This window comes from Podarcis gaigeae (genome assembly GCF_964106915.1).
Source record: "Podarcis gaigeae genome assembly, chromosome: 16".
NCBI classification, from domain to species: domain Eukaryota; kingdom Metazoa; phylum Chordata; class Lepidosauria; order Squamata; family Lacertidae; genus Podarcis; species Podarcis gaigeae.
The window spans coordinates 16,044,624-16,066,228 of record NC_139693.1 but is presented as its reverse complement, the minus strand read 5'-3'; positions in this window follow the sequence as shown (position 1 = coordinate 16,066,228).

The window sequence follows — 21,605 nt, the reverse complement described above, 5'->3', positions numbered from 1 at the left end:
TTCATGAAGTTGCTAGACAGGTTTCTAAGCCCTGACACACCCCTTTCCAGCTAAACCAAGGGAGGACAGTGTGGATGCTTTGCAAAGAGCAACACAGGAGCAGCCATGGACTCAGGGTGTGATTTCCCCCCGCTGCCGCCACCCATTTTCTTATCAAGGCTAGGTGTAAGGGCCAAGGTAGAACACAAACAGAACCACACCTGTGGTGTTGATTCAGGCCTTGCCTAAAACAAATAAGATGGGCTTGTAAGCTTGAGTGTGGCTGACACCCCATGCCCAAGCAAGCAGCAAGGAATATCTGGGTATTCCGCCATGCCTTTCTGACAGGCCTTGACCCAAGAGGAAGGCTGAGCACGTAACAGTCTGAATGAAGGCCACTCCCTGAGTCCCACAAAGGTCAGAAAATGGATTTAACATGCCACCGTTTTACAAAGGAAGCAGAGTTGGTGCATGGCAGTGTTGGCAACCGGCAACTGATGTCCTTCCATTTCTGAGGCCCCGCTGGGACAAGCGGAGGAAGCAGAGAAGGGTTGGCCAAGGACTCGACGCAGGAGCAGGGGATGCTCTCAAACCCTCGGCCTGCCTAGCTCAGCCTGCCTACACTGACTGGCAGCGACTCTCCAGAATCTCTGGCGAGGAGACAATGACCCTGGGACCTCCTACGCGCAAAGCCCAGGGGCTGAGCTAATCCTGCAAGTCTTTCAAAAAGGAAAACAAGCTGCTGGTCCTCATGGCTTTTTGCACCAGGGACTTGGTAGCCGTTTAGGCTGTCACAAAACTATCAAGTGTGTTCTTGAAGGTGGTGGACTTGACTGGGGATTTTAAAGTGGAGATTGGATGGTCATGTGTCAGGGATTCTTTAACTACTATTCCTGCATTGCAGGCATGGACTAGATGACCCAACTCTGGTGTTTTCAGTGTTTTGAATTCAATTTGGCCCCCAGGCCTCTCAGGGCTTGGCTTTTACTCTCCTGAAACTCAACAGGGGAAAGTCTTGGCAGCCGAACTGGTTCGTGCCTTGGCCCAGAGAAATTCCCCTTTGAATTCTGCCGTTCTGTAGCATCAAATCTCGTCCACCCTCCCAGTTCGTGGCTTTAAAACTGCACTGTTGGCCACAAAGGCTGGTTGAGGCCACAACATTCAGGGACAGCAGAGCCCTCAAAGCTGCCACAGTCACACTTAAGAGCCTCCCCGGGGCACCATCTGCCTGGGCAGTTGTTGGGTTAGAACAGGGTTTCCAGCAGCTTTTCAACTCCAACTCCCATCATCCCTACCTAGCAGGACCAGCAGGGATGATGGGAGCTGTAGTCCAAAAACTGGGTTATGGTTTCCAGACCCAGGACTGGGAGGGAGCAGGGTTCAAATCCCCTCTTGGCCATCACAAAACTCACTGTGTGACCTGGAGCTCAGTCTCGGCCGAACCTACCCCACAGGGTTGTCGTGAGGATAGACGGGAGGAGGAGAACTGTGCAGGCCACCTTGAGAAAAAGCTGGAACAGAAACAGTAAACAAAAGAAATGGAGGACATGAATTCGCTTCTGCTGCTCCAGGAGGGCAGTCCTCTCTGGGTTCACACCCATCCTAGGCAGAGACATCACATCTGGGCCTTGGGCCACAAAGCCACCTCTGGCAACCTCCTGCCCTCTGCCCCCTCCCCACCTGACCTCCTCTGTCTCCCTGGCTACCTCTTCCGCAACTTGGTCCCTCCTGAATGTGCTTGGACATTTGCTTTTCTGGCTTGTTCAGGGTAAGGAAAGGGCTTAAGTTAATCGCCTCCATCTGGCTTCTTGGGGGCCCTCAGGAAGAGTGAATCATGCACGTATCCTGCTAGGCGGGTGGGGCCTGGCCGCAAGCGGCTCGGTATTTATCATTCAGGGCCAAATGCAACGGTGGGAGGAAGGAGGGAGCCAGAAGGGCCCTGGAATGGAGCTCCGCGGCCAGATTGGGACCCCTTTTCAAGGAGGGTAGTGGTGCCTGCTGTCCACCCCCAGTGCCCTCAGTGGGGCCACTTCCTGGCCCCTTAGCATGCAGCTGGGGGCTGTTGAGGCATCGGGGAACTCATTCCGTTGCCTGCTAGTGCAGAAGGGTTTACCTCTCAAGGATGTGGGCACAGAGTTAAACGCATGAATTGGGAAAGTGGATGAGATGGCTAACCACTGCGCCACACTGCCTTTCTTGCTGTGCTTCAGGCCACTGCCTGGGTTTTAACATGCTTGCCTAAGGAAGGAAGGACGGGGCAAGCGCTCATAAGCGTATAAAGAGTGCCTCTTTCCCCAACGTTGGAAGGCTGCCGCCACCCATCGCAAACTGTTTGTCCTGCGTCAGATGAGTCCCCCAATCCCCGTACCTTAGCCCACCCCGCCAAAGAAAACATGCTGTCCCGGTTTCCATTCCCTGGGGAGGAAGGAAGGGCTGGGTAGAAATGTAATCAATAAAATTTAAAATTGCTCTGAGTTTAATTTTCCCTGCAGACCTGAGAGCTGCATTTCTACAGTTCCAGATTTGAAGGTAGATTTGGGCTATTTAATTATACAACATACAGTAGTGGCCCAGTTAGGTAATTAAAGGCTGGGCATAGTGAGTTATGAGAGCCCCTCCCTCTTAAGATGACTTACTTTTCAGAAAATGTGGTATTTCAGCCTTGCTACATTTTTGAGGGGGGGGGGTTCTCCTTGTTCCGCTTAGTGGGGCATCTGCACCCAAACCCTATCCTGACAGAGCCACTGACAACACAGCATTTGACCCTTGTCCCGCCAATCAGAGCCCTCCCAATCCTCTGCAATCGTCACACCCATTTTGCAGATGGAAAGACTGAGGTGCAGAGAGAGAATGGGCTCCAAAAAAACCACCCAAGTTAGCTCATATCAGAGATGAGATCTGAACCGGATGTCCTCGCCACCTCATTTAATCTTGTTGCTTTTCGGCTGCCATAGAAACAAGTTTGGATTTGTTTGTTTTTTAAAACACATTTCCTCTGGGTTTGTTTTTTTTTAAAGCATCTTTCTGTATGATGAACCACACATATTCTAATAACAAAAATAAGAGATGTGGACTTGGGGCTAAGAGCAAGCGAAACTGCGTAATTTTATGTTCCAGTTTTGTTTGTTGGCTTGCTGCGAAATTATCCTCTGGTGGGGGAGGGAATGGAAAATTATGGGGTGGTGGAGGGCGGGGCGGGGGGGGGAGAGAGCAGCAGCAAATATTTTGGGGGTGGGGGAGGGCCAGGGCACGGCTGGATCAACAATTCCCTTCTCTCGTTTTTTAACAACTTGCTGCAATAAATTCTGTGGCTGCTTCTGGAATCTGGGCCTGGGTCCAGAGTTCTTTGATAGGGCTGTTGAGGGAAGTTCAATGTGTGTGTGAGAGAGTGTAAAAAGAAAACCCAACAACCCCTAAAATCCGGGGATGGTGGAGTTAGAGCCCAAGTCCTCCCCTCACTTCCATTTCTTTGCGCTGATCCGACAGCCAGCCAGCGGGGCGCTTCAAGATGGACCCCAGCTGTGGGGAAGGGGAGGGAGCCTTGGCCTCCGGCCAGGACATCTGGCATCCATTTTTCCTCTGCTGAACCGCAGCCCCACCCAAGCGCCGTTCTTGTGTGTGAGAGATCAGGCTCTCTCGGCAGTGACTCATCCAGGCACAATATTTTTGGAGAAAGGCAGAGTATGTGAGCTGCTTTCTTCCCGTCCCCCGCTTGCTTCCTCGCAAAGGCCTGGATGCTGGGTGGCTGTAACTCAGCCGTTCTCGAATTCTGCTCTTCCTCGGGTCGGCTCCAGCCAATTGCAGCTCCCAGCTGTCCAGAGCGGCATGGAGGCTTCAGGCCCGCTGGTCTTTGGAGAAGTTCTGAGCACGTGCAGAGTTCCCATCCTCACAGAGCAAATTGCCCTGCTCCCTCCCAACGTCTAGGGTCCATCAAGTTTCACTGCGTGTTCAAACCAGAGCAGAGAACGGAAGGGACCACCCCTCACCTCCTGTTCGCCGCCAGCAATGTAAGACTCAAAGGCATATTGCACCTGGAAGTGGAGGCTCCTATCTGCTAATAGGCTTTGGAAGACTCTCCCCTCCTTGAATCTGCCCAATCAATCATAAGCCACATCTTGTGGCGGTGAGTTCCAAAGGTTTTTATTCCCATTAATCACTTCGATTTTTTAAAAAAAAGAAATGATATAGTGGTATACAAATCATTTTATAAATCAATAAGTTAAATGGCACGTCCCATAAAGCAGTACTTCCTGTGTCCTGTCACAATACAGGGTTGCCACCTCTTTTTCTGGCTCAGACCCCTCCGCCTTTTTAACTAATTTTAAGCCAGGGGAGAGGCTTCCCCCATCATGCCTGGAAAAGCTTCACCCGCGACGAGATTCCATCCTTCTCTTTCCCTCACAGTAATCCAAACCTCCGCTAGCAACTTGCTCTCTCAACCCCAGAGCAGGGGAATAATTTTTTTAGCTCTGCCAGGGCTTTGAAATAAGATGGTTATTTACAACTCCTTCCCTATTGGAAGAGGGGGGTGGAAGGCAGCAGCCGGGAGGAGGGAGGCAGAGTTCAGTTTATGGGGAGCGAAGGCTGGGGTCTGGCATAGATTCCTGCAGGCATCTGGCTTTGAGCAGCAGGGGAGGAATGCAGGCCTGGAATACAAGCCCTGCTGAGTGTGTGTGTTTTCCTTGGGAAGTGGCAAAGGCTCCGGCCAGAGAGCTTGGACAAAGGGCAGCCAGAGGAGAGGAAGAGAAAGCGCAGCTTTGAATCTGCTCCTCGGCACTCAGGGCCCCTTCGCTTGACCCAACCCTCTCCAGCTCGGAGAATTCTCATGGTGAGAAGCCACGCTAGTCCCTAAACTGAAATGTGCTGTGGTTTGGTGGCGGTCAGGTCCCCTTCGCTGCCACAGGTACAGTAACACCTCGGAAGATGGTGGGCTCTGCTTTCTTGGAGGTTTTCCAGCAAAGGTTTGGAGGTCACCTGCCAGGGGTTTCTTGAGCTGTGATTCCTGCAATTCTGTGATTCTATATGAAGGCCTTGAGCGTCTCTTCTCAGCCTCAGTTATCCGCCTGTGAAATGGGAACCAAAATAGCTCAAAGGACAGCAAAGGCTGTGGGTGAAAATAAGACCCTTCCTTTGCAAAGGACCCTGCCCGCTTTATTTTTCGCAAAGTCAGATTTTTTTTTACCTTCACTCTTCTCCATGCTGCAGAGGCCCAAGGCTGCTAAAAGCAATCGTAGAAACGCCAGCATTGCAAAACAATTTTAAAAAATAAATAAATAGATCATGATTAAAAACAACAGCAAGCGACTAAGAACATGTGCAAATGAAAAATAAGAACATCAGATTGAAAACAGCGGCAGAAAAGGATCTCACTCTGACAGCTCAAAATCTTGCCTAAGCTGGAAAGTTGGCAAGGCAGAAGGTGAATGGCGAAGGGGACGGGTGAAGTGTCACTTCACAGCTGAAGTGCCAGTTTGTACAAGACCCTTATTCCTCCTTTGAAGTTGCTATGGGTCTAACTCCCCTGTTCTTTGCTGGAACGTAGCCCCCTCGGTGGTGGCCCCTGGAAGGCTCCTGCTGACCAGAAGGGAAAGGTTGTCATGGTCCAGTTCACGGGTGATCAAAATCCCGCCAGGAGATGTCAGAACCAGGGGCAAGATGGCAGGGTAGGAGCAGGAACAGGGGTCCAGAAGCCAGGAATCAGGAAGCCAGGAGTCCGAGGGTCAGAGAGCCGGGAGTCAAGAAGCTAAGGGTCTGAGGGTCAGGAAGCAAGGAGTCAAGGAACCAAACGCAGCCAAGCAGGGAACATGTTGCTGTGGCAAAGAGCTAAAGGGAAATGCTGACCTTATATCCCTTCCCAGCTCTTGCCACCAGGTGCGTTCAGTTACCAATTGGCCTCACCTGTGAGGCCGCGCCTTGCCTCTTCAGAACAAACTTTGGAAGGCCCCAGGCCTGGTCACAGGGCCTGGCTTCTGCACGCACACATGACAAAGGTTCTCCATCCCTGGCCTGGAGAGAGGTTTCCCTCTCTTGTAAATCAGGGGTCATCCAAGCACATTGATTGGGCAGAAGCCTCAGGAAAGACAAAAGGAAGATCTTAACAACATCAGAAGAACTCTGAGGGATCAGGCCTCCAGCATCCTATTCTCAGCGGCCAACCAGATACCCACAAACAGGACCTGAGCACAAGACCGTCTCCCTACCTGAGGCGTCTAGCAACTGGTATTCAGAAGCTTCTAACTGTGGAGGAAGAGCAGAGCCCCAGTGACTAATAGGCTTTGATAGCCCCCTCCTCCATGAATTTGTCTAATCTTCTTTTAAAGCCATCCAAGTTGGTGGCCACCTCTGCCTCCTGAGGAAGTGAGTTCCATAGTTTAACTGTGCACTGTGTGTGGGGAAAATACGAGAGGAGAAAAACGTTTATCTGCCCACTGTCTCCAGGCCAGGCGTAATTGTATAAACGTCTATCATGCCTGCTCTTCCTCCGCTTTCCTCTAAACAAACCAGTCCCAAATGTACAACCTTTCTTCATGCATCTTGTGGGAGGGGGTTCCACAGTTTAATTATGCGTCGCATGGAGAAGGACTTCCCTGAACGTTCCAACCTTCCATTTTATTGGATGCGCCTGAGTTATAAGAGTGTGTTACGAGAGAGGGACAAAAGCTCCCTGACCTCTGGGAAAGAGGCAGCTTGTGGCACCTCCCCAGGGCACCTCCCAGCCTCGCCCAAGCCTTTTGTTTAACAACAATGCCCATGTTTTAACGGGCATCTTTGCCAGGCAGTTACAAGCTGCTGCTTCCATCTCCCTTGCAAACTTCTCTCTCTCTGCCCCCTCTCTGCCCGCCCCCAGTCTTGGCACCATTGGCAGGTCATGCCTGCTTAGAAGGCTGCCTTTATTTCCCCAGTTGATGAGAAGCACCCAATTCAAGCCAGCCAGCTTAGCAGTGGCAGTGAGTGAGGAAGGAGCCAGCCCCCAGAAGGCAGCAGTCAGGGCTCTGGGGCTCATCTCTGCCCATCTGAAATGCGAATGTCATTTGCAATTGCCACACTCTGCTTCCTGCTGTTGTGCCCTGTGCGGCATGTGCAATAGGAAAGCCGTGTGTTTGCTTTCCCCTCCCCTTGCGCCTGTCGCAAGCTGGATGGAGCGGTGCCCGTCTGACCTATGCTGGTTCTCCCTTTTCTCTGCCTGCAAACAGAAGAAGGTTGTAAGAAGAGTCTGCTGGATCCGGCCACTGGCCCATCTAGTCCAGCATCCTGTTCTCACAGTGGCTGGCCAGATTCCTCCATCATGGCAAACCTGCAAACAGAACCTGAGCACAAGAGCTCTTTCCCGTCCTGTGGTTTCCAGAAACTGGTATTCAGAAGCATTGCTGCCTCCAACATCCATGTTCCTCTTGAGGAGCGGTGTGGCTGTCCAGGGTCACATGAAGTCAAAGACCCATTGCAGGAAAAAAGAGGAGCTTTTCAACCCCTGAGACGTCTGTCTCCTCACCCTTTGTGCTGAGAGGAGCCCATCTGAGTGAACTGTAATAAATGGAAATCTGTCATTATTCCCTTATGGGGGACACAAGAGCCCTTGTAGAGTTCTTTGTAGGTTCTCCATCAGTTGGAGAAAAGAACAGAGGCCAACCAGTAAGCCTGATTTTTATTGAACTGTTGCAACAGGGTGTTCCCTCTCACGCAGGAAAGGAGGAGGACCCAGAACCCAGGTGTGCCCGCCGTTATATAGACATTTTAGATTGCCCGCCCTGGATTCCAAGACCACCCCTAGACACATCATACCTACATCACAGAAAGGGCGGTCTACAACAGAAATCTGAGCGCATTGTTTATCTCCTGTTGTTGTTTATCTCCTGTCTGGCAGGTTACCTGTTCATGTTTACTTGATTGGATACCCTTGGGAGCCTGGCCAGTCTTTTGTAGTGACAAATACTTAGTTCCTGAGCCAGGTCACAGGCTCACCCTATTCATACACAGATATACCCTTAAGACAGGTTTTGTGAATGAAAAGACAATGGGGAGGCATTTCCACTTTCCTTTGACCTTGCAGATAAAACATTTGGTCAGTTTGGGAGCCAAAATGGCTCCAGGGCCGCCCTCCTGTGCTGCCTCAGACATGTGGCCCATACATTTATGTACGTGTTTGCCTGGGAAATCCATGAACATTTATTATATATAGGAGACCTTAATTTTTTATTTCAGAACCGAGGTGAGTTGTCCACAGAGGATGGACTCCTAGAGGATAGACTCTGGAGGTGTCCAGGAAGAACCCTGTTCTGTCTGCTCCAAAGCTAAGCATTTAGGAACATTGCAAACACAAAACACTTCAGTTTCAACAGAAGGGTGTGTATTAGTTCTGTTGCGGATGATAGAGCTTGAAGCAGGACAGAACTTGAGTCACTCCGGAAGAAGATCTTGGAGCACTCCAAATCATTTTCCCGTCCGCATGCACAGAAAAACAGCAGATCTAGCAGAAAGGCAACATGCAAGGTTGTTGCAATGCACCCCCAATTATTATTATTGTATAATAAGATGGTTGTGTAATCTTAGACGGTTGTGTAATCTTAGAAGGGGGTGTGTCTGTGAGGGGGGCATGGCAGCGACTGTCATGAAGGGACCCTGAATTTGTCACTACGGTTCTCGAGCAGCACATTCTGAGGATTAGCAACAGGGGTGAGCTGCATTTGGGAAAAGGACACGGGACTCTTCATAGGGAAGAAATTTATACGTTGCTTGATTGTAAAAATGAAGACACAACATCTCAACATGAATTTATGAAGAGAAAAGATAATAAAAAACCAGTTAACAACAACTATTTAAAACATTTTTTTAAAAAAAATCAACAATAAAGTAAAAACAGTTGGAAGCACGTTTTTGCATTCTTGCATTCCAAACAGAACCTCCATATTCAAAGGCAGTCTAACTCTCAATAATAGATGCTGGGAACAGGCAAAAACAGAAAGAGTGTTATTTTCATTGCCTGCTTTAGTGACTTTCTAAACCACAAGTGGGGAGCCTGTGGTCAGGAATGAAGGGAGTTTTAGGGCAAGAATTTCTGGAGGGCAACACTTTGGCTACTCCTGGATTTATGCTGGAATGACCATATTAAACCCAAACAGGCTTCTGATCTGATCTATGCACCCAGGCATCACCCTCATCCCTCCCTGCAACAGCTCAGAATTGCGGTTGCCAATTTTTTTCCTTGACAAAGCTCCTGTGCTTTCTAATGTAGAAATGTAGCTTCTTTCTGTGGAGATCTGCCTGTAATGGTAGTGAGGGAACTGCACCTGTTGGTTTCTGCCTGTTTCAGCCTTCTCCCCTTCCCCCCCCAAATGCCTTCCCTTTCAGCCCCCTCCTCTTAACTACTTAATATCTCTTCCCATCTGGGCAATGAGAGTGGGGACCATCCCCTCTCAGCTCTTGTAACCATCTAACCCACCTGCCCTTTCACGAAGCCGCCAAATTGTTTAGCTGCTCCTGGACCTTTTACCAGCAGAATGGCAGGCGGGAAAGGAACCGGTGCAGCTTTTCCAAGCACAGGGAATTCACCCGCTTAATCCTGCTGCTACAGGCTGCTAAAAGCGCAGGAGCAGAACGAGTAAAAAAAAGAGAGAGCGCTGGCAACCAGGAGGTGGAAAATGAGGCACCTGGAGCCCCACCAGCTCCAAATCTCCCTTGGCAATCTTTTCCGTGGGTGAAGACCCAGAGGCTGTTTTTGTCACTCTCTCTCTCTCTCTACCCATGTGGCCATCCTCTCTGCCTAATGACAGGGTTGGTATATCTTTCTCCACCCACGCCACTCTCTTGTTGGGATCTCATCGGCCTCACCGCCCCCAGTAAAGGCTCCCTCATCCTGCAGGACTGGGCTGCTCAGCCAAGCGAGTGGCACACCTGACTTGGCTCACCTGTAAAAGCTCTGAGTGGTAGGTGGAGCTGGGAAGAGACTGGGGAGACAGGTGGCCAGGTGCAGGAAGGGGGGGTGTAGAAAACTCCCCCAGCCACTAATTTTAGCCTGGCAGCATTTATCCACTGGAAAATGGGTCTCACCGGAGAAGATATTTCTTACTGACACATTGAAGGCCTGAAAATCAGCCCTGCTAGAAAAAAATGACCGTATAAATTGAGAACCTCTGGAGGTCAAAAAAATAAGGACAAATTTCCTTCTGTCTTGGTGTGGTTTTATTGTTTACGTTGATAATGCAGAACATAATCAGTCTCGCCGCCACCCATAAATGGTTGCGGATAATACAATAAAATAGGGAAACATGCAGAGCTTCAGAAATTAAGGTTTGCTGGAAATGCAGCTCAAACCCCCCACCTCGATAATAAGGGCTTATCCATGTTAATGGTGTTTTCAATTTTATATAATTATATTTTCTACTACACCCAAAGGCTGAAATGATTGTTGTGGGTTTGTGGGGTTAGTTTGGATGGTGCCCTTAATGCTTTCCAAATCCCGGGGTACTGTACGCAGGGAGGGTTCAAATCTGATAGAGGAGATTTGCTGAACTAAGTCACACAAGTTTCTTAGGAAGACAGTGGCCTTAGCTGGCCACTTAAGTGTCCTCACCAGCATCCCAAAAGAATGAGCAGGTTGCAAGAGATGCAGCCAAGTGATGGTGCCCTCCAAGCCTGTGCCTGGGTCTCCTCCACCCACCCAACCCATCTAGCTGCTAGGGAGGAGAACAACAGCCAGTGCAGTGAATGTGAGCTGAGCTGGAAAAGCAGGCTGGAAGCTGGAGACACAGAGACCTGTTTGCTCTGTGCTGGATCCAAAGCTGCAACTGAAGGAGAAGCAAGATCTGTTGGGGTGTTGATGCTGTGAGCCTCTGTGTCCTATGCTCAAGTTGTAGAGATGTGTAAATAAAACCATATATCCTAAAGACACCACTTTCTCCACTGACCCTCATTCCAAGGAAACCAGGCACTGAAACTCCTGGAGTCTCTCGCCGCTCAGAAATTGGGATGGCATGATGTAACAGTATTATTATTATTATTATTATTATTATTGGAATTTATATACTGCCCTATACCCAGAGGTGTCAGGGCAGTTCACATAATGAAATCAAAATATAAAATCACAAAATACATAATCAAAATAAAAACAGCAACACAATTACCCCTTCTGGACCCTCTCCCTCTTTTGACTCATACCTGTTTTCTGTGATTTTGTTCTATTCTTGATTTTGCATTTTAATTAAGAATCAATAAAGTAAAGAAAATGGATCTCTTGGCATTATGTCCTTTGCGGAGGCAAGTGTTGGTAGGTGGAATAATGATAATAATAATAATAATAATAATAATAATAATAATAATAATAATAATTTATTTATACCCTGCCCTTCTGGCTGGGCTTCCCCAGCCACCCAGAGCAGCTTCCAACAAAATATTAAAATACAATAATCCATCAAACATGAAAAGCTTCCCTAAACAGGGCTGCAACAGCAAAATGAATCGGTTGCTTACAACCGGCTTGAGAGCCAAGAGAATAATTTGGGGCACTCGCTTCCCAAAGCGTCCCTTGCAAATTAAGTGATTGAGTTCCTAATCTAGATGTGAAAAGGGGAAACGAAAGGAAGTCAAAGTGACCCTCTGGATGGAGCAGCCCCCCCCCCCCGGAGGACTTTGTAGCTCAGACTTGGACAAATGTTCCAACGGGCCTGATTTTCTCGCAGAAACTATTCCGCTTTGAACACCACCCACAAGACGTCCCTGCTGCCACTACCCACAAAACTCCCCCCCCCCCACTCTAAAATGCAGAACTAGTTATTGCGGTGTCTAAATAAAACCGTTGGACACGCTGCGGGTGAGTCACTCCCTGCCACAAGATTGTTTTCATGGAAGGAGAAGATCTTGCAGTTAGGGAAGTGGGCTGGGCCTCCGTCAGCCCTTGAAAAGAGCAAGGGTTTGGCAACTTAGCCGCTTTGGTTGGTGGTCTTGCCTCTAACAAGGGATCAAGGGCCTCCCTACCCTTTCTGCCGCATTTAGTGGTTTGCCTCTCTCCCCCTCTCCCAATGTTACAAACAGCTTTCCAGATTGCAGGCAGGGGCAATTGGGGTATGGAGATGAGCTTTGCAAGAGGAAGGCTGTTCTGCGCAAGAGGAAGCTGAAGCAGGGTGTTCATTGGGCGAGATCTGAATCCCTTTGGGCAACCGGTGCTCCTGGCAAGAGCCGCTCTGCAGGTTTCCTTGTGATGAAATAAGCTGTGCAAGATGTTACTTGCAGGTGGAACTGAATTTACAGAGCCCACAAAACATGTGACCAGGCGAGACTTGCACCTGCCGCAGTTCAGTGTTTCACTGAGAGCAACTCTCTCTCTTTTTTAAGAACTTGTTTAGAGGCTGAAAAAGCAAGGTAGCTCAGTGCCTGGCCTGATACTTGTGATATTTTTTGGGTCAGGAAGTGGTTTAATGCATGAAGGATCTTTTCATGGGGGTGGCAAGTGGCGCTTTCAAGCCTCTGGGTTCCGCCTGGCAAAATCTTTGAGAGATTCCCGCACCCTGAAGTTGCAGCCTCACACATTGGAAAAGGGAAATTGCACCCGGCTGCTCTCTCCAAAATGGCACAAAGATCCGCTGCTCTATGCTCAGAGGCACTCTTTTATAATATGGTAACTTATCTTGCTGAGGGACGCAGGTGGCGCTGTGGGTTAAAGCCTCAGCGCCTAGGACTTGCCGATCGAAAGGTCGGCGGTTCGAATCCCTGCGGCGGGGTGCGCTCCCGCTGCTCGGTCCCAGCGCCTGCCAACCTAGCAGTTCGAAAGCACCTCCGGGTGCAAGTAGATAAATAGGGACCGCTTACCAGCGGGAAGGTAAACGGCGTTTCCGTGTGCGGCTCTGGCTCGCCAGAGCAGCGATGTCACGCTGGCCACGTGACCCGGAAGTGTCTCCGGACAGCGCTGGCCCCTGGCCTCTTGAGTGAGATGGGCGCACTACCCCAGAGTCTGTCAAGACTGGCCCGTACGGGCAGGGGTACCTTTACCTTTACCTTTAACTTATCTTGCATCACCCTCAGGGGGGAGATCTGTCTAATTTATGCGCCTGCCCAGAACCTGCTTCCACAGCACTGAAAAATTGGGCTCAGTGGAAATGTACCATTTATTACAAATACGTTAAAACTGTTTGTTAGATAGCATGGCGATGATGCACAAGAGAGCAGCAAAATAGCAATGCAATGATTAAAAACCAGGAAATGCAGTCAAAACAACTTTTAACGGAAGCCGTGAAACACACAAGGGCAGAATGCATGACTGGACCGCCCAAAGAGAAGAAACATTTTGTCCTGGCACTGAAAAGATCACGAAGTTGCTGCCATGGGGAGCCAGGACAGAAAAGCTTCTCTCCCTTGATTCCCGTGATTCTTGCATGGCAGGGGGCTGGACTAGATGACCCTGTGCGTCCCTCCCAACTCTACAATTCTATGATTCATTGACATGGGCAGGCTGGAATTTTAGCAAGAACATAAGAAGAGTGCTGCGGGATCAGGCCCGTGGCTCATCTAGTCCAGCCAGATGCCCCAGTGGGAAACTGGCAAGCAGGATTCAAGCACAAGAGCCCTCTCCCCTCTTGTGGCTTCCAGTAACTTGTATTTGGGAACATTTCTGCCTCTGACTGTGGAGGCAGAGCAGAGCCATCCTGGCTAGTGACCATTGACCACCCGTCTCCTGCATGAATTTATCTCATCCTCTTTTAAAGCCATCCAAGCTGCTGGCTGTCACGGCCTCCTGTGGCAGTGAGTTCCATAGTTTAACTCTGCTCTGCATGAAGAAGGACATTTTAAAAATCTGCCCTGGATCTTACAACATTCAGCATCGTGGAACGTCCATGAGACAGCCGTGCATGGTTTTATAAACTTCAGTCATGTCGTCTCTTCCTCGCCTTGATGCAGTTATCAGAAAGACAGTGCCTCTGAGCATGTGCAGGGTGCCTTGCTCTCCTCCCCAAGTCACCCCAGGCAGTTCCCATATGTCTGAGGGCAGAAGGCATGCATTCCGTGCGAGTTTGAAGCCTGACGCATCTCTCTCTCTCTCTCTCTCTCTCTCTCTCTCTCTCTCTCTCTCTCTCTCTCCAGAAAGGAAAAAAATATTAGGCAACGTTACGGTGGGAATTCCTGAGGCTGCGCCTTAGCATGGATGGCTCATAGCTTATGCTGCCACAACGGGGAACGGCTGATGAAGCTGGTGACTCGGCAGGGCTCGCATCCGGACCAGCAGTGAGTCACGGAGGCCGCACCGCCTGCCTGGGCACATTATTGCTATTATATCTGGATTCTTTGTCTCCCGTCGCCACGGCAACGGAACTCGCTAGGAAGGATGTTGCGGAAGCCAGCTCTGCAAATACCCCCAGCCCCCACCCCGTGCGCCGTCCTGCTGGGGTTGCCGTGTTCTGAGAAGCAAACGGGTCTTAGTCATGGCTTCCCCTTTCGGGCTTCCTCCAAAATGTTACGCTTTGGTTGCTGGGGCAACAGACCACGCGTGAAACAGTCACCGGGGACCGACTTCTAGGACCCAGCCTTTTTTAAAGCCCTGTGGTTCTTTGCTTTTTGGGGGGGGCCACGGGCTGTTTCATGAAAACTGCAGACCCCCTCCCTCTTAAATCCATCCATGGGCCCCCTGTCAAGAACCCCTGATATAAGCCTGATAGTAAATAAGATCCCACTCTGTTAATTAATTGTTGGCCTCTGTTTGCCTCATGAGGCAATGGAGTTGGGTGAAGTCAAACCATTGCATTAGCAGCACCAAAGTGGCCTCCCCGAGGCACAAGCCTGGGCAGTGTGGATGGAGGTCCTGGGCTGCACCACCATCCCGGCCTCATAGATGTGGTCCAAAGGAAAGCAGGGCAATGCTTTTGGTACCAGCTTGGCTGCAGGAGTTGCGTTCAAAGCACCATCCAACCGTCTTAAGAGACTGCAATCCGGATTTTGCAGGGTTTACTCCTTAGCCTTTTCCTCTCCCGAAGATATCCTGCAAGCAGTGCCAAATTTACATATAAGCTAAACAAGCTATAGCTTAGGGCCCTACTCTCTTTGGGGGCCCCACAAAAATTTAAAGGAAAAAAACCTGGATGTACATTTCCAAAATACAAGATAAAAAACAAATAAAATAAAACCTACATACAGCAACAGTGTTTTGTGTTGTGTAGGCTCCTATGATGTAAGTAATGGGCCCCACCTGCTAGCCTGCTCCCTAAAATATCACTGGTTTGCTCATTTCTATATAGAGTGGTACCTTGGTTCTCAAACTTAACCCTTTCTGGAAGCTTTAGATACCTATTAGGTCCATAAATTACCAAAGAGCATATATTCAACACAAAAAAACAGCAACAATTTGTTGTTGACAAAGGACAGCTGGACATATAAAGGGCCCCATTACCTTCAGTAGCTTAGGGCCTCATCAAACCTAAATCCGGTCCATACACGTAAAAGTATCTATTCCACCTGTCTGTTCAAAGAGTCCAATAATCCACATGAAGGGTTGTTACAGTTCCACAGAATCCTTTCACAGAGTCTAAGACAAGGATTTCCGGAATATTAGCCTTGTTTCGCCATCCTAGGCTTCATCAGTAGTACAGTCTCATATGTAATATTACAGGATAGTGGGTCTTATAGCATAGTAGTGGACCTTATGCATGAACTGACTAGAGAATGAACTGATCCACTGGGTCTTCTGCTTTTTTTTGTTGAACTTTATGAGACTTCTGTTGAAATCTACAATTTGATACAATGAATAGTATACCTTATTTATTCAAAAGTACAGCCGGTTACGTCTTGTGTGTTTATTGAGTATGTTTCACGTAACCATAGGTTCGTTGTTGTTTTGTAATCCACTGGATTGCATGCAGGGGAAGTCCCTAACTCACTGAGGGTTTGAGACCCACCTGGCTTAGCCGGCCAGTCAAAGCCATTCCCAGAGGTGTGTCCTCAGTTGCATGATGATAGCTTCTAGGAGCCACAGGTGAGAGATAAGTGCAGAGTGGGGACCAAACTGCCCCAGAAGGAGCATGATGTGCCCCTCACCAGAGGCACTACCCCTCCTCTAACACCCCCAAATTCTGTTGACAATAATTAAATAGAGCCTTTGTAAAAGTGCTTTAAAATGCTTAGAGTGCCTCATATATATGATCTCATTAATCCTTACAATGTCCCTGTAAGGTAGGCCAGCAAAAGGCAAGAGCATCAGCAGTAGGGCAACTGCCCTGGATGCAGAAGGTCCCTGCTTCAATCACCAGCAGCATATTCAGGTAGGTCCGGGGAAGAAGACTCCCCGCCTGAAACCCTGGAGACTCGCTGCCAGTCCGTGTAGACAATACTGGGCTAGGTGGACTGGTGGTCTGGCTCTGTATACAGCAGCCTCCTGTGTCCCTAAGTCAGCATCCAGCAGAAGCAGCTGGCAGAACTGGGGAGGCCCCTCCCCACTGAGACCATGAAGCCAGAGTCCAAACCTCCGTAAGCAGACCGTTTGCCTATTTGCTTCCAGTTTTCCTCTGCTTGTGGATTTCCTAATACAGTGGTACCTCAGGTACCGTATTTTTCGCTCTATAAGACGCACCAGACCACAAGACACACCTAGTTTTTGGAGGTGTTCTGGCTTCTGGGATAGCTGTATAGCCTGCATTCGCTCCATAAGACGCACACACATTTCCCCTTACTTTTTAGGAGGGAAAAGTGAGTCTTATAGAGCAAAAAATACGGTAATTCGTTCTGGAGGTCTGTTCTTAACCTGAAACTGTTCTTAACCTGAGGTACCACTTTAGCTAATGGGGCCTCCTGCTGCCGCGGCCGCACAATTTCTGTTCTCATCCTGAAGCAAAGTTCTTAACCCGAGGTACTATTTCTGGGTGGGTTTGCAGAGTCTGTAACCTGAAGTGTCTGTAACCTGAAGCGTCTAAAACCCGAGGTACCACTGTATGACGAAGACCATCTGAACCTTCTCTGACATCCAAAGGAAAACACCACTTGGTTGCTGTGCTGCTGCTGCTCTTGAGGGCAAAATGGGGACAATCCATTTGTCGCTGATCTTCTGGCTAGCTATGGCTCCCCCACCCGCCACACCTTTCTCCCCCCCCCCAAGCTGCGCACACTGGAAAGGAGTGGGAAGCCCTTGCTGGACATGAGCAGCTGAAAAGCCAGGGGGTGAGGCATTTCCGGTCTCGCACAATTTCACCAGTGGAGCCACATCTGGAGTAGATCGGGGGCTGTGTTGCTACAGCAATGTGATCCCTCTCACATTCGGGAGCCTCTTAGCAGATTCCTGCCCCTGCCTGCCTGCTCCAATCTAGCAGCAATGTGGAGCTTAGCTCTTGCTCTGGCTGTCCGAAGGGGAACCGTAACATTTCTCCTCCAATACTTTGGCCACCTCATGAGAAGAGAAGGCTCCCTGGAAAAGACCCTGATGCTGGGAAAGATGGAGGGCACAAGGAGAAGGGGACGGCAGAGGACGAGATGGTTGGATAGTGTTCTCGAAGCTACAAACATGAGTCTGACTAAACTGAGGGAGGCAGTGGAAGACAGGAGTGCCTGGCGTGCTCTGGTCCATGGGGTCACGAAGAGTCGGACACGACTAAACAACAACAACAACAACATTTCTCCACCCCCACCTCACTGCATCTACTTCTCCAGCTGCCACTACTTAGCACAGACTGCTGATGGCGCTGTTCAGCTGGGGACTTTGGGGCAGATGTCTGGCATTCCTCAGAAAATTGGGACATTCTATTCCACATCAGTAAAATGTCCCTGTTTTCTGAGGAATGTTGCAGGGTGGGCGGCCCCACTCTGAAGAATGGCAAGGAGGTGCCCCCCCTCCCCACAGTGCAACAGGGGCTGGCTCACCAGATTTTGAAACAAGCCAAGTCGTTAAAAAGATCAGAGTCCAAACTTCTCCTAACTGCACCACAACCAGTGATGTCCCCTTTTTAAACACCGTTTGCTTCCTCTTTCTGCCTTTTTGCATCTCTGCAAAATGATGGAGGCATGGGATGCAGTTTTCTTAAAATAAAGAATAATATTTATACCCCGTCCATCTGGCTGGGTTTCCCCAGCCGCTCCGGGCAGCTCTCAACACACATAAAAACATAACAAAACAGCGAACATTAAAAACTTCCCGATATAGGGCTGCTTTCAGATGTCTTCTAAAAGTTGTAGAGTTATTTATCTCCTTGACATCTGATGGGAGGGTGTGGGTGCCTCTGCTGAGAAGGCCCTCTGCCCAGTTCCCTGTAACTTCAATTCTCAAATTGAGGGAACTTTGAATTGTGCTAAAAAACGTACTGGGAGCCCATGTAGGTATTTCGGGACTAGTGTTATATGGCCCCAGCGGCTGCTCCCAGTCACCACTCTAGCTGCCTCATTCTGAATTAGTTGTAGTTTCCAAGTCACCTACGTGTTTACAAGGGACATTGTAAAAAGGCTACATTTGCAGAGGTTTGCTTTTGATTTTATTGCCTATGTCAATAAGGAAGAACGTGGCCTGTCACCACCCTCTGCTTATCAATGAATTTGGTTGATTCAGTAATATATGACATTATTCTTCTTTAAGATTCATTCAACCCATGACAGCAATGGGCTTTATTCTAGGTTTAAAAGCATACTCAGACTTCTATTTTTATTTTACCAGCCCGACATGTTGTTGTTGTTAGTCTGGTGATGTATTTAGAGTTGCTGTTCTTGCTTTAAATTGTTTAAAAAAAGCCAACCCAGATCCGTAGCAGAATGCAGAAAAGCAGCTTAGGCTAGGAAAAAGACAGCTTCATGTGTTCTGTGGATCCAGTTCCCAGCATGGCCAATGGTCAGGGATGATGGGAGTTGTAGTTCCAAGCACATGAAGCTCAGGCTGGCAGAGGTTACTTCAGCCTTCTTCCTCTACCCCTGAAATCCCAGCAACCCCCTTGGATGTGCCCTTTAGGCTAGCCTACTTTTCTGCCAATCCCATGTGGTCGAGGGCAGGCCTGCGTGGGCAGCGGCGACTAGTGGTGTGGGTCTTTCCCAGCCAATCAGCCACAGCTTGGTGGTGGCGAGGGTGTTACTGGAGCAGCATTTATCAAATGCTTTCCCAAAGAGTCATCACCCAATGCAATCGGCCACACCCTGGGCTTGCTCTGGGGGCGCCTTCCCCAACCAGGTGCCCTCCAGATGTTTTGGGTTGCTGTGGCCAGCTGTGACTAAGGAGAGTTGTAGTCTAGATCAGTGGCTCCCAAAGTTTTTCGGCCAACACCCCGTTGGTTCCATAAACCCAACAATGTAAAAAGGCAACATTCAGAACATTGTGGTTTCCACAAGCCACTGAGGCATAAAACACAATAGAAGTCGAAACATTAACAATTAAGTGCACCTTTATTCAAAATCCAATGAAAACTATTTAGTATAATTAATTCAACAAAATTGGTGGGCTTGATCCAGTGATAGCAACTTTCCAAAGTCTGATGTTGTTGATACCTCCAGTGTCCCCCTGCCTTTTAGCACAGCCTTGGGTAATCACCCCTGCTAGGGGGCAGTACCACCCATGTGGGGAAGCACACGGAGGGGACCAAGATCATAGAATTCTAGAGCTGGAAGGGACCACGAGGGTCATCTAGTCCAACCCCCTACAATGCAGGAATATTTTTGCCCAACATGGGGCTCAAAGCAAGAACGCTGAGATTAAAAGTCTCCTGCTCTACTGACTGGCTTAGCACAGTATTAGTTTTGACATAGCCCCACCCCCCACCCTTCCTTAGCAGCTGTGTGACATTGAAGGGGTTGGGCTAGATGACCCTTTAGATCCCTTCCAATTCTATGAGTCTGTGATTCTGTGCCTTCTGGAAGGCAGTTGCCACATTTACCGGTAGTTATATCCAAAGGCACCCAAAAGCCATTGATTCCCAGTGTCAGCCATGCAAACTCTCTGGTGGGTAGCGCTCACCAATCCGACCTTCTCTCTCTCTTTCTGCCTCAGTTCATCCGTCTGTAAAATGGGCATAAACAGGGGGTTCAGAGGGCAGCCTCTGAGGAGGAAGGAGGTAAGGCTCAACAACTGCTGCTGTGCAAGACGCTCTCTGCTAATATCCCTTGCAAGCTAGCCACAGGGATTCCTGGCCCACAAAGGTGCAAACAAGCCCATGGGGCTCAGGTGTATTTGTGAAATCTGGAAGGAAGGACAGTTTTCAAAGGTATGGAAGTTTGGTCTCCTGGATAAGATCCATAATGGCCAGGAGAGAGGGCCCAACTAAACATTAATAAGAACTTACTGAAAGTAAAAGCCATTCCTGAAAATGATGTATCGTTGGTATCTAACACCGAGTAAAATTGCTAAAATGTACAAAACAAGTTCTCAACTGTGTTGGAAATGTAAAGAGAAAGAGGGAACTTTTTATCATATGTAGTGGTCATGTACATTGGTAAAGGCTTTCTGGGAAATGATATATAATGAGCTAAAGAAAATGTTTAAAAATAAATTTGTTAAAAAGCCAGAAGCCTTTTTACTAGGTATGCAGGTGGCGCTGTGGGTTAAAGCCTCAGCGCCTAGGACTTGCCGATCGAAAGGTCGGCGGTTCGAATCCCTGCGGCGGGGTGCGCTCCCGCTGCTCGGTCCCAGCGCCTGCCAACCTAGCAGTTCGAAAGCACCTCCGGGTGCAAGTAGATAAATAGGGACCGCTTTCTAGCGGGAAGGTAAACGGCGTTTCCGTGTGCAGCTCTGGCTCGCCAGAGCAGCGATGTCACGCTGGCCACGTGACCCGGAAGTGTCTCCGGACAGCGCTGGCCCCTGGCCTCTTAAGTGAGATGGGCGCACAACCCCAGAGTCTGTCAAGACTGGCCCGTATGGGCAGGGGTACCTTTACCTTTTACCTATAGGTGAAGAGTTTCCGAGAGAAGATAAAAGACTTGCATAATATGCAACAACGGCAGCGAGAATGCTACTAGCCCAGAGATGGAGGGAAGAAGAAATACCAACTAAAGAAGAATGGCAGATGAAATTGATGGAATATGTGGTAATGGCCAAACTTGATGGGGAAAATTTGAAACCAGGAAGATCAAGTATTTTCTAAAGACTGAAGTAAATCTGTAACTTATTTAAAAGACCACTGTAAACAGTTAAAATCTTTGGCAGGGATGTAAAGACTTGTAATGTGGAATTGTTTAAATGGTAATTATGGGTATATAATAACTAGATAAGGGTAAAAGATGCAGTAAATTTGATGGATGGAACCCATGGAGGGAGAGAAGGAGGTCTAAGAGCTTGAAAGAACTCTGTATTTTAATGCTGGAAATCACTATGTTTTATATGTATAAAAACATTTCAAAAACATAATAAAAAAATTATATAAAAAAGAGAGAGTAAGAGCCATTCCACAACCTGGGAAGGTGGTGGGCTCTCCTTCATTGGAAGTTTTTAAGCAGAGGCTGGATGGCCATCTGTCAAAGATTCTTTAGCTGGGAGTCCTACGTCACATGGGTTGGAGTAGATGACCTCTGGGGGTCCCTTCCAACTCTACAATTCTATGGCCCAGGAAGTGGATTGTTGTTGTTGTTGTTGTTGTTGTTGTTGTTGTTGTTATGATGCAATTCTAATCCTAGGAGAACATGGAAAGGCCCCCTCCCGCCGCCCCGGTTTTATAACCCACCGGGCTTATTTATGAAGCGTGGAGGGGGCTATTTCT